General features: G+C 38.3%; 1 protein-coding gene across 2 annotated transcripts in view; it reads left to right on the plus strand.

The window, feature by feature from the left end:
• ANKS1A (ankyrin repeat and sterile alpha motif domain containing 1A) overlaps nucleotides 1-12743 on the plus strand; it is a 175416-nt gene that overhangs the window by 50219 nt on the left and 112454 nt on the right. The gene's annotated exons all lie outside the window — the stretch shown is intronic.

Consider the following 12743-nt stretch of genomic DNA (forward strand, 5'->3'; position numbering starts at 1 on the left):
CCATCACTTAGTTGAAAACTGAGGCCTGCAAACAGGGCATGGATAGTTAGAATCTTAACTTAAATTGTGTCACTCTTGATGGTTGTGCCTCTTTTCAGCCTCAATTGATTTTTTTCTTCCCATATTTTGGATTTTGCCTTGTACCTTGTTACATCTGGCATTAATGTTTATATTTAAGGAGTGTGAGGTTTTTTAAAATAGACTTACTTTGTTTTGGAATAGTTTTAAGCTTATAGAAAAACTGTTCACATAACCCCTTCTCTTCCTCAACCCCCCATTTTCCCCCATCCTCCCTTAACAGCTTGCTGGTGTGCTGTTAACAGCTTGACTGTGGTACATTCATTATAACTCATGAATCAATATCAATATTGATATATTATTATTAGCTAAAGTCCACTAGAGTTCATTCTTTGTGTTGTACAGTCTTAAGCGTTTTGACAAATGCGTAATGTTATGCGTCCACTGGTCCTGTATCGCAGGGATAGTTCCGCTGAAAATGCCCCGTGTTTGATCTACTTATCCCTTCTCTCACATCCTCTGAACACCTGACCATCATGGATCTTTTTACCTCTTAGTTTTGACTTAGCTGGATTGTCAAAATCCATATAATATATAATCATATATATATAATCATATAATCTGTAGCTTTTTCAGATTGACTTCTTTTACTTAGTAGTATTCATTTACATTTCCTCTGTTTTGATTAGGTAGCTCATTTCCCTTTATTGTTGAATAGTATTCCATTTTATTGACCTATCACTATTTACTTACCCATTCACCTATTGAAAGACAGCTTGCTTCCAGTTTTTAGCACTGATGAAGAAAGAGATTTTGTGTCTATGGACATAAACTATCAGCTAATTTAAAGTAAATACCTAGGAATTTGGGTCCTAGATCATATGTAAGATTATCTTTAGCTTTGTAAGCAACTGCTGAACTAGCAGCTTCAAAGTGGCTGTAACACTTTGCATTCTCACCAGCACTGGCTGAGTCTTGCTTCTTGTTCTTGCCAACGTTGGTGTTGTGTTTGGAGTTTAGCCAGTCTAATAGGTACATAGTGGTATTTCACTGTTGCTTTAATTTGCAGTTCCCTCTTGACATATAATGTTGAACATCTTTTAATAGGCTTCTTTGCCATCTTTCAGATCTCTTGCCCATTTTTAAACAGGTTGTTTTCTTACTGTTGAACTTAAGATTTCTTTCTATTTTTTGTATGTGTGCTTTATCAGATATATGTTTTGCAAAGATTTTCTCAGTCCATGGCTTGTCTTTTCATTCTCTTAAGTGTTTCTCACAGAGTATAAGTTTTAATTAAGATCACTCAATTTACAATTTTTTCTTGGATTATCTTGCATTATCACCAAGTCTTGTATCACCTATATTTTTTCCTATATCACCTTCTAGAACTTTTATAGTTTTTGTACTTTACATTTAGGTTTTATGTTAAAATTTACGAAGAGTGTACGGTCTGATTCTAGAATTTTTTTTCCCCCACATGTGGATGTCCAGTTTTTGTAGCACCATTTTTTAAAAAGACTGTCCTTTCACTCTCCTGCATTGCTGGTGGGAATGCAAGCTAGTACAAACACTATGGAAAACTGTTTGGAGGTTCCTCAAACTGCTAAACATGGAGCTTCCCTACAACCCAGCAATCCCACGCCTAGGTATCTACCCAAAAGACACAAAAACACTGATTGAAAAAGATACTTGTACCCCCATGTTTATTGCTGCTTTATTTACAATTGGAAAAACATGGAAGCAGCCCAAATGCCCAAAAGTAGATGACTGGATTAAAAAGATGTGGTACATATATACAATGGAATATTACTCAGCAACCAAAAAAGAGAAACACATGTCTTTTGCAGCAACTTGGATGGAGCTGGAAAAGATCATGCTTAGTGAGGTAAGCCAGAAAGAGAAAGAAAAATACCGGATGGTGTCACTCATAGCAGGAGTATAATGGACCAGGCAAAAATAACAAAAATAATGAACAACCATATACCAGAGACATTTTGTGGGGGTGGAGTGGGGAATGGGATCAAAAACGGGGGGCAGGGGAAGGGAGGGAAATGCACGGGACTATGGTGGTGGCACAGGGGTGATTTGGTGATGGGAAATCCGCGGGGATTACAATCGAGATGGAAAAAAAAATGTGCAAAATGATGTAAAAATAAACTTGTAATAAAAAAAAAAAGACTGTCCTTTCTCCATTGAATTCCCTTTGTTTCTTTGTCAAAGATCAGTTGATTCCACTTGTATGAGTCTACTTTTGGATTCTGTGTTTCTTTCCATTTCATTCATCTATTTGACTTCTATTTTGCCAGTATCATACTGTTTTGTTGACCATTGTAGCTTTATATTAAGTCTTGACAGTGGTAGAGTCAGCCTTCCAGCTTTGCTGTTCTCACTTCAATATTGTATTGACTTTTCTGAATCTTTCACACATACTTTAGAGTCAGTTTGTTATGGCCACAAAATAATTCACTGGGATTCTGATTGGGATTATTTTGAATCCACAGATCAAGTTGGGAAGAATTGATAATACTGAGTCTCCCAACCCAAGAATATATAATACCTCTCCTTTTATTTAGAGCTTTGATTTCTTTTGTCAACTTTATAGCCTCATATAAATCTTGTTCACATTTTGTTGGACTTACACTAAAGTGTTATATTTTATATTAGAGTGTAATACTAAATGTTGCAAAGTGTTGAACTAAAGTGTTATACTGAAGTATGCTAATTAGTGTAAATGATATTGTGTTTTTAACTCAAGCTCTAATTGTTCGTTGTTAGTATGTGGAAAGGCATTTGTAGTATAACCTTGTATTTTGCAACCTTGCTGTAATTGCTTAGTTCCAGGTTATTTTGTTACTTCCTCAGGATTTTCCACGTAGATAATCATATTAACTGTGAACAAAGACAGTTTTATTTCTTCCTTCCCAAGCTGAATAATTTTTACTTTCTTTTCCTTTTTAAAAAATTTCTTTATTGTGGTAACATTAGTTTACACTGTTGTTTGTGTTTGGAGGGATATTCTCCCTCCCTTCTGGTGCAGTTATTATAGCACTCCACCCCAAAATGTCCATAGTCTACCACCATAGTCCATTGTGCTTCCTCCCTGATTTATGCTCATCTCTTGAGGAGCCTCTTGATGCCTCAATTCTGTAGTCAGCTTCCAAGCGCTAGCTTTTGAGGGCAAAGGGGTTAAAGTCTCAGCACTCTATCAAGCTTTCACCAGCCACCACAGCATGAGTTCAGTCCCTAGCCAGGGAGCTGACCCATATGGCACAGCAGACCTTTCCTGTCTTGCCTGCTGCGCCCCTCAGCTGTGTATTTCAGTAGATCCGCCTGTTCTGCTCCCCACACTGTCTCTGGTGAAGCTTCTCGCCGCCCCTGCACCTCTGGCCTGTACCCTAGTTCTGTATGCATAAATAAAAAGAAAATAAATATATATATATTTATTTATGCATACAGAACTGGGGTACAGGCCACACGTACAGGGGCGGCGAGAGGCTTCACCAGAGACAGAGTGGGAAGCAGAACAGGCAGATCAACAAAGTACACTGCTGAGGGGAGCAGCGGGCGGGCCAGGAGAGGTCTGCCACGCCATGTGGTCTCCTCTGGGTCAGGCAAGAATTGAACTCATGCGGAAGCAGCTTTAGCCTCTCAGTGCTGTGCTTTAACCCGCTGCGCCACCAGGGAGGGCCCAGAAAATAAATATTTTTAAAAAGCGCTAGCTTTGAGTTTTTTTCCTGACCATTTGTCTGGTTTCTCTACATTTCACATGTAAGTGACACCATCTGGTTTTTGTCTTTCTCCCTCTGACTTACTTCATTAGCGACCCCTTTCAGCTATAGTTGTATTACCACAATTGGCCTGAGTTTATCTATTTTGATCACTGAGTGGTATTCTGTTGTGTATATTTACCATATCTTCTTGATCCACACATGTGTATTTGAGTGGTTTCCATGGTTTGACTATTGTAAATAGTGTCACAATGAAGATGGTCTTGCAAGTTTCCCTTAGAATTAGTATTTTTGTCTTCTTTGGGTAGATACCAAGGAGTGGAATTGTTAGGGTAAATGATAGATCCATTTTAAATATTTTGAGGGGCCTCAAATTCTATGAGGTAAGTATTACCCTAATACCAAAGCCAAAGACATTATGAAAAAAGAAAATTACAGACCATTATTTTTATCTCAGACATAAATGCAAAAATCTTCAAATACAACAATGTGGCTGCATGATACACTGTCACCAAGTTGGACTTATTGCAGGTATGCAAGTAGCCCAATGCAAACATGAGCAAGAGAGCTTAAATAGGCAGTTCTCAAAAGAAGAAATACAGATGGCCAGAAGGCACATGAAAAATGTTCATTATCATTTATCATCAAGAAAATGCAAATCAAAACTGTAATGAATTACCGCCTCACTTCGTTGAGAGTGGTCCCTATTAAAACAAAAAGAAGTGCTAGTGAGGATATGGACAAAAAATACTATTGGTGGGCCCTCCCTGGTGGCGCAGCAGATTAAAGCACTGCACTATTATACTACTGGTGGGAATGTAGCTTGGTCTAGCCTCTATGGAAAGTAGTCTTTATTTTTAATCGAAGTGACATAATTCACGATGCTATATAGGTTTCTAATGCTCTCATTATTAACAAAATGATTATATGAACCGGTAATTCATTTAAATCCACCAGGCTCTTGATTGAGGTAAGTGGTAATTAGAGTAATACAGACTTAAGGGTCAGGCAGAACAAGTTTGCATGCCAGGTCCCCATACTGGATATTTGTCCTTGGATAAAAGTGGCTTCACCTGTCTCTAGAGCCATATTCTGTTCACCCCTGCTTATGTTAAAATTTGTAAAATGTAATTTCTTATTTTACTTTTTAGTATGAGAAATAGAACTGATATATATTAGGTGTTTAGGGAGTGAACTGATCTTTGACAAAGGAGCTAATAGTGTGTGTGTGTGTGTGTATGTAGTTCAATAGATTCCATTATGTACTAGATATTATATATTACATATAGTATCACAATGTTTTATATATAGTATACTATATATAATGATGTATCTAGTACATAATATATAGTATCTTTAATAGAATGTATATAATATATATATAACATACCTAGTACATACTGGACTCTGTTGAACTGTTTTACTTTAAAAGGCATCTATTAGAATTATTAAAGACTTTCTAGATTTCTTCATATGCTAGGCCATCAGCATATGAAGCTTTAGGGCTTTCTTCTCATTTCTTGACATGTGAAGTATTATTTATTCCCATGTAAAGTTTTAGTTATTATAAAGGGTTCCTCTTGTACATTTAAAATTTGAGAAGCAAAAAGCTATTTGTGGGAAATTGTTCAGTGTGTGAAATTGTTTCCTTTTAACCTCTATGTTCAAGTCTCTTATTCTCTGGTTGGAAGATGATATATATAACAAGGCCTTGCTTTTTTAGCCAGGTGTTTGCCAAGATTTTTAGACATTCAAAGCAAGTGCTTATTTTTGGATAGACTTCAAGGACGTGGTACTAGGTGTCTTTTAGGAAGCTAGAAAAAAGAATTTGGCAAATAGTGGAGATTTGGGAAGCTGATTAAATGCAGATCTCAGTAGAATCTTGAGACAGTCTCTGGAATTAAACTAAATTTAAACATATTACAACTAGAGTCAAAAAAGTGAGAAATCCTGGACTTAGTTAAAACCAGTTTTTTTCACCCCAAAGTAATGTGCCTTGTTCAGCTGTTTTTACTAGCGGAAGTTGCAATAAGTGGCTGCAATGCTTACTGAATTATGGAGAAATAACTTTAAAAGTTAGTTTCAACAGAGAAGCTTAAGGCAGCAAAATCCAGTCTCACTTATACTATGTTTCTTCAGCAAATAATCATGTTTCCTTCAAGAACAGAATGTAATCTTTAGAAAGGAAGTAATCTACTTGAGCAGTTATATAGAACAAAGCAGAAAGGAATTACTAGTAGGGTGATTCTGAGTAAGGGGTGGCTACTAGTTACCCTGGTTTGTGATTCGGAGTAAATGATAGCATTTGAATAAAGATCTTTGCTGTGGACCAGAAGCTAGCAGGCCAGAGGCATCCCTCTACCCCCTCCCCACCTCCCCACAGGGCTTCACCTGCTGTTCATCAGTTCTCTAATAATGTTTTAGTTTCCTCTGCAAGCTTCATAGATTTAACCTCATCTCCTTTTACTTGACCATACCTCATGCACAGATTTAGAGACTTGCCCATTTGGAAAACCTGAACCTGAACCTGACAGTAAAAGTATTATCTGTCTGCTGGGCTGAATCTTCAGGACTCTTGGTTGGTCACATCATAAAAAGTAGAGCGACAAGGGCAGAGAAGATGATCAAAGGGGAGAATGTGATTAGGTAAAGAGGATTTATTCTAGTGTGTGGTACAGTGCAAAGAATGTTTCACTGGGAAACAGGCGTCTGCCTCAGCCATTTACTAGCTGTCCCTTCTCACTGTTCTCAGTTTCCCCATCTATGAAGGTTTTAAAGAAGATGGTTTTAGTCACTAGGAATTGAGATATGAATAAAAGATGGCCCCTGTCCTTGAGCTTTTTGTCTGATGAGGGTCATGGGCTTACTGTAAACAGATAAAGAGGACATGGGATTATAAATGTTTTATAGAGGAGTCTATAATGAAGAGCTGCGAAAGGTAGAACGCCATTTCACTGGGGCTTTGAGGGGTGTGTGACCTTTCACAGAGATTAAGACTGGGGAATCAGAGGGAGCAGCAAGTGGTGGTGCATCAGACACCAGGGTGTGCATTGCCAGAAAGGTGACACTCAGTAGCTCATTGTGTGTCAGTCTAGGAAACATTTTCTATAGGTCAGAGAGAGCAATCAGAATATTTTTTTTTTGAGAAAATGCTGATGGATATGCATTTTAGAAAATGAATAGTAATGACGCTGTAAAAAGTTTCTTTTTTTTTAATGAAGACACTTGGAGGAGTCAAGGTCATTTTGGAGGTTCTCTCAGGAGTAAGGCAGTGCCTTTGGAAATGGAGAGAAAGGGACAAATTTATGAATTTTAGGTTATAGAATATCTGGAATTTAGTACTCCCCAGTTGAGCTATTCAGTAATTCAGCTAACCTCATCATTACTTAACACTAGTGGTTCATGGCCATTATGTACAATTCCTGAAGTGTCTCCTAAATACTCTAGCCTTTGAAATCACTAACCTATTTGGTCCCCTCCCCTGGAAACATGTACTGAAATCTTTTGGTCAAGATTGTTCTTAGCTCTGTAATTGAAGAGCTCCACTCGGAAGCAAAGGATAGTAATTGATTTTTATACTCCTGAGGCTGGAAAAATGAAAGACCAAAGGAGGCTTTTTAAAAAGGAGGCCAAGCCCAGAAATAAATTTTCTCCAGAACCCCATCTTAAAAGAATGGGCTTTTACAAAAACTCTTAAGAATCTTGTAACCTGAAGCCCATCTCTCTCTGAAACAAATCTGACTTCACTTAAAACAGCAACAAAAACTAAGTTGGCATGTGTTGTGTCATTAAAGAAAAAACTGTTCTGACACTTCTTAAAACAATAAGACTTGATTTAAGAGTATGCAATAGGAGAAAGAGATCGGGTTCAAATATAGTGAGTGGGAATTTATAGCTAAGGAGTAGACTGAGGAGGTCAGGGGAAAGGCAGTGTGACTAAGAGGAGACATCAAGTGCAGAGGACTTCTTGCTAAACTGACCTAACAGGATTCTTGTTAGAGGCAGGCCAAGGACTTAAACATCAAAGGGTGTGTGATGAAGAACGTGGTCAGATATCAAGGGCTAGGGGACTCTTGTTACACTTACTTAATAGGATCTCGCTAAAACCGAAATGGACAGGCCAAAAACAGGACAGAATCTATGTCAAAGCATAATGAAGAAAATGCTCTGAGCGGGCCGGACCTCAGTTTGGTCAAGGAGAGAGCCTGTGTGTGTGCATGCCAGTGTGTTTATTATGAAAATAATATATGCCTCACCCTCCAGAACTAATCATTCTTAACAGTTTGCTATGCAGTCTTCCATATGTTAGCATAAGCTTAGAAAAATAGACTGTTCTTGCAGAAATGAGATCATGTTCTGCTTGCTTTATGCAGGTGCATTTTTCACTTCGTATATCTTACATGTTTTTTCTTGTCAGAAATATACACTTGTCTCATTCTGGTTTACCTCACTTTTGAAATTGATGCCAAGCCCTCATATTTTAAATTACGTCCAGTTTGTGAAATTTTCACATACGTTATTCTATGTATTCCATAAACCAATCTGGGATAGGGCAAGTGACATCTTCATTTTACATAGTTTGGATGATTTTACCAATCTCTGTCAACTCCAGGATGCTCTGCTGGAGGTCAGTTGCGTGGAGTGAGGGGGTGGGGCATGGGGAGGAGAACACACCTAGATCTTTAGCAATTCAGCTTACCTATTAGTCATATTTAGAATACCATTTTGGTCTAGGGTGTGTAAAGATCACCAACAAAAAATGTGTGGTTATAAGGGACTTAGGATCTGATAATAAATTTCATTTTAGATATTCATCCCTTTGTATTTTTAATTTCTATATTGGAAAATTTTTGGTCTTTTTTAATTTCCTTAACATCTTAAATACTTTAAGATTAAATCAATTCAGTTAAATTGTCTTTCATTGTAATGTTGATGTTTTGATAACTTACTACCTTAAATAACAAGGTTGATCAACTAATCAATTGGATTTCTTTCAATGGAAATGTTTAACTACCTACTCATTTCCCTCTGGAGCTTGCTTCCTACTTAGAACATAGTGTCTCTCTCTTATTCAGTATTCTTTATTAGTTCCTATGACCCTGGAGAGAAAGAAGAGAGCATGACAGATGAATGAGGCGCGGGGCTGTGAAATAAGGCGGAAATGAAGGGATATGAGTTATGGGAAATTCATCTTCTTTAGGAATGAGAAAAAGAAACAAGGAGAGAACAGTTTTTCAAGAAGTTCTATATTAAGTACAGATTTTGGAATTAAACAGAATTCCAAATTTGTAACCCTGAGTTAGTTATTCACCAATATACTTGTCAGTTTCCTAGAGTTCCTTTATAGGGTTATGGTGAGAAGTAAAAGTTAATCCATTAGAGTATACTGGGCTTAGAGTAAACCTTTAATAAATGTTAAGTGGTATATTCAGGTCTCAAGAAAGGGGTCTAACAGTTTGGATGGAGTAAAATGATCATATAATTTACTGTCCAGTCCAAGAGGCTGTTAATGATTATACTAGTTTTGCAGAGATAAGAGCAGGGTTTTATAGTTTTTCTAAGATGGAGGCATCTTTGTCCCCAAACACAAGATTAAGGCATCTTGCCTTTCTGTGCTTCTCAGTAAGCCTCTTACTGAGGACTTTGACACATCAGGGAGCAAACCATTCTGAAGTGTGCTCTCATGTTCGTTCTCTCTCTCTTTCTCTCCTTCTTTCTCTTTCCACTGCCCCTCCTTCCCCAAGAAATATCTTGACAAAGGGAGCTCAAATTGTTTGTACAATCTAAAACAGTTCATTGTGCCTTTTTTTTTTTTTAACTGACTAGGCCCCCTCACTAAAGGACACGTATGCCTTTTGGTGCAAATATCTCTTACTCAGTGAGTCCTCTGCAGGCACCATTTGCAGTGCTTATGTGTAAGTGAGGATGCTAGAGTAAACAACTTATTCAGATCTGCCCCTAAGTTCCTTGTGGCCCAGTGAGAACAATCACAAGTATAGGACTCTAAACTCAGATCATTGTAATGAAGGCAAAGTACAAATAGCTCATGAAGAGCTTGGTCTGGCCTGGGAAGGAAAAGTAAGCATTCCCTGAAGAGGACTGCTTTGTCCACAGCTTGATAGGAGTTGAAGAAGCAAGATGAAATAGGTGGGGATGGGAAGAGGCAGAAGGCATGTTTTTTGTTTTTTTTTTTAAAGATTTTATTTATTTATGCATAGAGCATTGGAGTATAGGCCAGAGGTGCAGGGGCAATGAGAAGATTCACCAGAGGCAGAGTGGGGAGCAGAACAGGCAGATTGACTGAAATGAAAGGAACAGCGGGCAAGTCAGGAGAGGTCTGCTGTGCCATGTGGATCACCTCCGGGGTAGGGGATCGAACTCCCACTGAAGTGGCCACTGCCAGCTTCACAGTGCTGTGCTCCAATCTGCTGTGCTACCAGGCAGGGCCTGAAACATGTTTTTCTAGGAAAGAAGACCAGGATGAGGAAGGCAGAAAACTGGGAAGTGTTTGCTTTGAAAATCCCTGTGACTGCTGTATCATGATAACAGTCTTCCCCTCGATTGCAAAGCCCTTTCATCTCTTTTTTTACTAATGGAATGCCAGTCATCCAAGCCTACCTCCGTGTTCCCATGGCATTTGTACAGTTCTTTCACAGCATTTACCACATTGTATTATAATTTTTTGTTTCTATATCTTTGAGATTCTTTAGGAACTTGGTGTTATTTATTGAAAGATACCTACAGTAGCTCAATGAATTTCCCCTTGTTTCTTCTCTGTTAAATATTTGAGTGTTGATGGTGCGCCTGGTTTTGTTCAGTAAGTGAATACACCAAATGTGTACCTCCTTAGCATCAGGAGTATGCTCTCTAGAGACCATTTTAATGCAGTTCAGCGGTTTTGTGTGTTTTTTGTGGAACAGAAACAGTGGATGCTTAACCATTAAGAAGTCGTATGGTGCATAAGAGTTTGTGGTGATGGTTCTCAGTGTCTTAGTGGTGGTAATTTTATGGGGACAACACCTGAAAGGAGAAATCAAACAGTACAAAAATGAACAACAGTGTAAATATATACAAATAAAAATGAAAAAAAAGGAAGTCATGCTTAGTCAAGTGGACTCAAATAAAAAGGTAAAGTCTCTAAAGTGAGAGTAAACCATTGGGGAAACCTGGTTTGTGAAAAATTGATGGATACACGTTAATCCTCATGAATGTGTTGGAGTGCTGGCAGAGAGCCGCTGAGTGGCACTCACTGTCTTGTCAGTGTTCTTCTGGGGTTGTCACACGCACGGCCATGTTGAAATGACAGTTTCACTGTGTGCTCTGTGCCACTGTTTAGATCCTCTGGCCTGCTGCAGGCTTTGAAAGGGCAGCTGTGCGAAGTTTGCCTGTGATAGTATCAGAAGTGACTGGAAATAGTTCTTAGAGCCAATATACAAGATTTTAAACTATTTCCACTCACTGTCAGGGAACTTGCCAATTGTATGTGTGTGGTATTATGCATGTCGGCAAAAATTACTGACTAGAAACAGAAGAGCCCAGAACAGAATGCTGTGGGGAGCAACAGTGGATAGAGCCAATCTGTTTATCCTAAAGATAATTGTCCTTGGCGAGAGAGAGGAGGAAACTCCTTGCTGACTATCTGGAACAAGACCTTCCTTCCAGGTTTCTTGTGTGACTCATGTCACATGTGAAATTATAATACTTGTATCTCTCTCATGAGGGCATAGAACCTTCACCACATGCTTGAAACAAAAACACACAGGCACAAAAAAGGCAAGGTTACAAGATTTAGACATTTCGTAGTTGGCAGAGGCTTGTTCACCTGTCATGGAGGGTCAGCTTTGTTCCTGCTCTTTTCTTACTGTAAGGCCATTTTTACACATCTGAGGCTTTCTGGGGAAAGCAACCATTTCCATCTTAGCTTCTCCCTAGATGTTTCCTCCATATTTGGGTTTATTAAATATTAGCCCCACCTATCAGGCTTTGTTACGGAAGAAGAAGGTTTCGCTTCCTTGCACTCTTGGTTCACTGAGTTCTTCACCCTTCAGATAGATCACAATTTTTAGTTATATCAGTAGTTAATGTTTTCTTGTATTATGGCTGCCAGTATTGACAGCTGAACTGATAAGTATACTATAACCCTGCTCTTTTTCTTGTATTGTCCATTAATTGCTTCTCTTGTTGGTTTTCTGAGTTTCCTATGTCAAGCTCTTTCTTCATTCTGAAAGGACCACTCTAATTTTTAAATCCCCAGATAATCTCTTCCATATCCCCAGCAGAGAAATCAGTTGAACTTGTCCATGTTGCATTTCCAGTGGACACCTCCCTTGAAGCCCCGCGTGCTCTGCAGTGATCGGGTCCACCTAGTCTTGAGACTGCTGCAGCTAATTCCTTTTGCCGTTTTTGCCCCATTTCCTGGATTCTGGTCTTCCTCTTTCTTGGTTTATTCATTTGTTTGGTAGAGCACATCCTCTAGTCACTTCCTGGTAAAAGGGTGTGTAGGAAGTAAAAATATGAGACCCTGCATATCTAAAAATAATTTTAGTCTCTTTTCATCAACAGATAATTTATCTGCTGTAGAATTCTAGGTTGGAAATCATTTGGCTTCAGAATTTTGAAAGTGCTGCCTCTGTCTTACAGTTTTCAGAGGTACTATTAAAAATTCTGATGCCACTCAGTCCTTTGTATGCATACTTTTTTCTTTCTGGAAACTGTTCTCTTTATCACATATATACTGAAATTTCACAATGTGTCCTGGGAGTGGGTCTTTTAAAAAATTATTTGATTGTACTGAGGATGGAATCTCAGCTGGAAGTTTGTACCCTTCAGTTCTTAGAAAATATTTGAAGTTATTTCTATTTCTGTGGACAATATCTGAAATGATTTTTCTCTGGAACTTGTGGCTCTCAAATTTTCTTTCCTCTTGTATTTCCCATCTTTCTTTGGTTCTACTTCTTAGAGATTTACTTAGCTTTATTTGATTTCTTTTTTTTTTTT

Source organism: Condylura cristata, unplaced genomic scaffold (assembly GCF_000260355.1).
Source record: "Condylura cristata isolate star-nosed mole 26May11 unplaced genomic scaffold, ConCri1.0 scaffold00001, whole genome shotgun sequence".
NCBI lineage: Eukaryota > Metazoa > Chordata > Mammalia > Eulipotyphla > Talpidae > Condylura > Condylura cristata.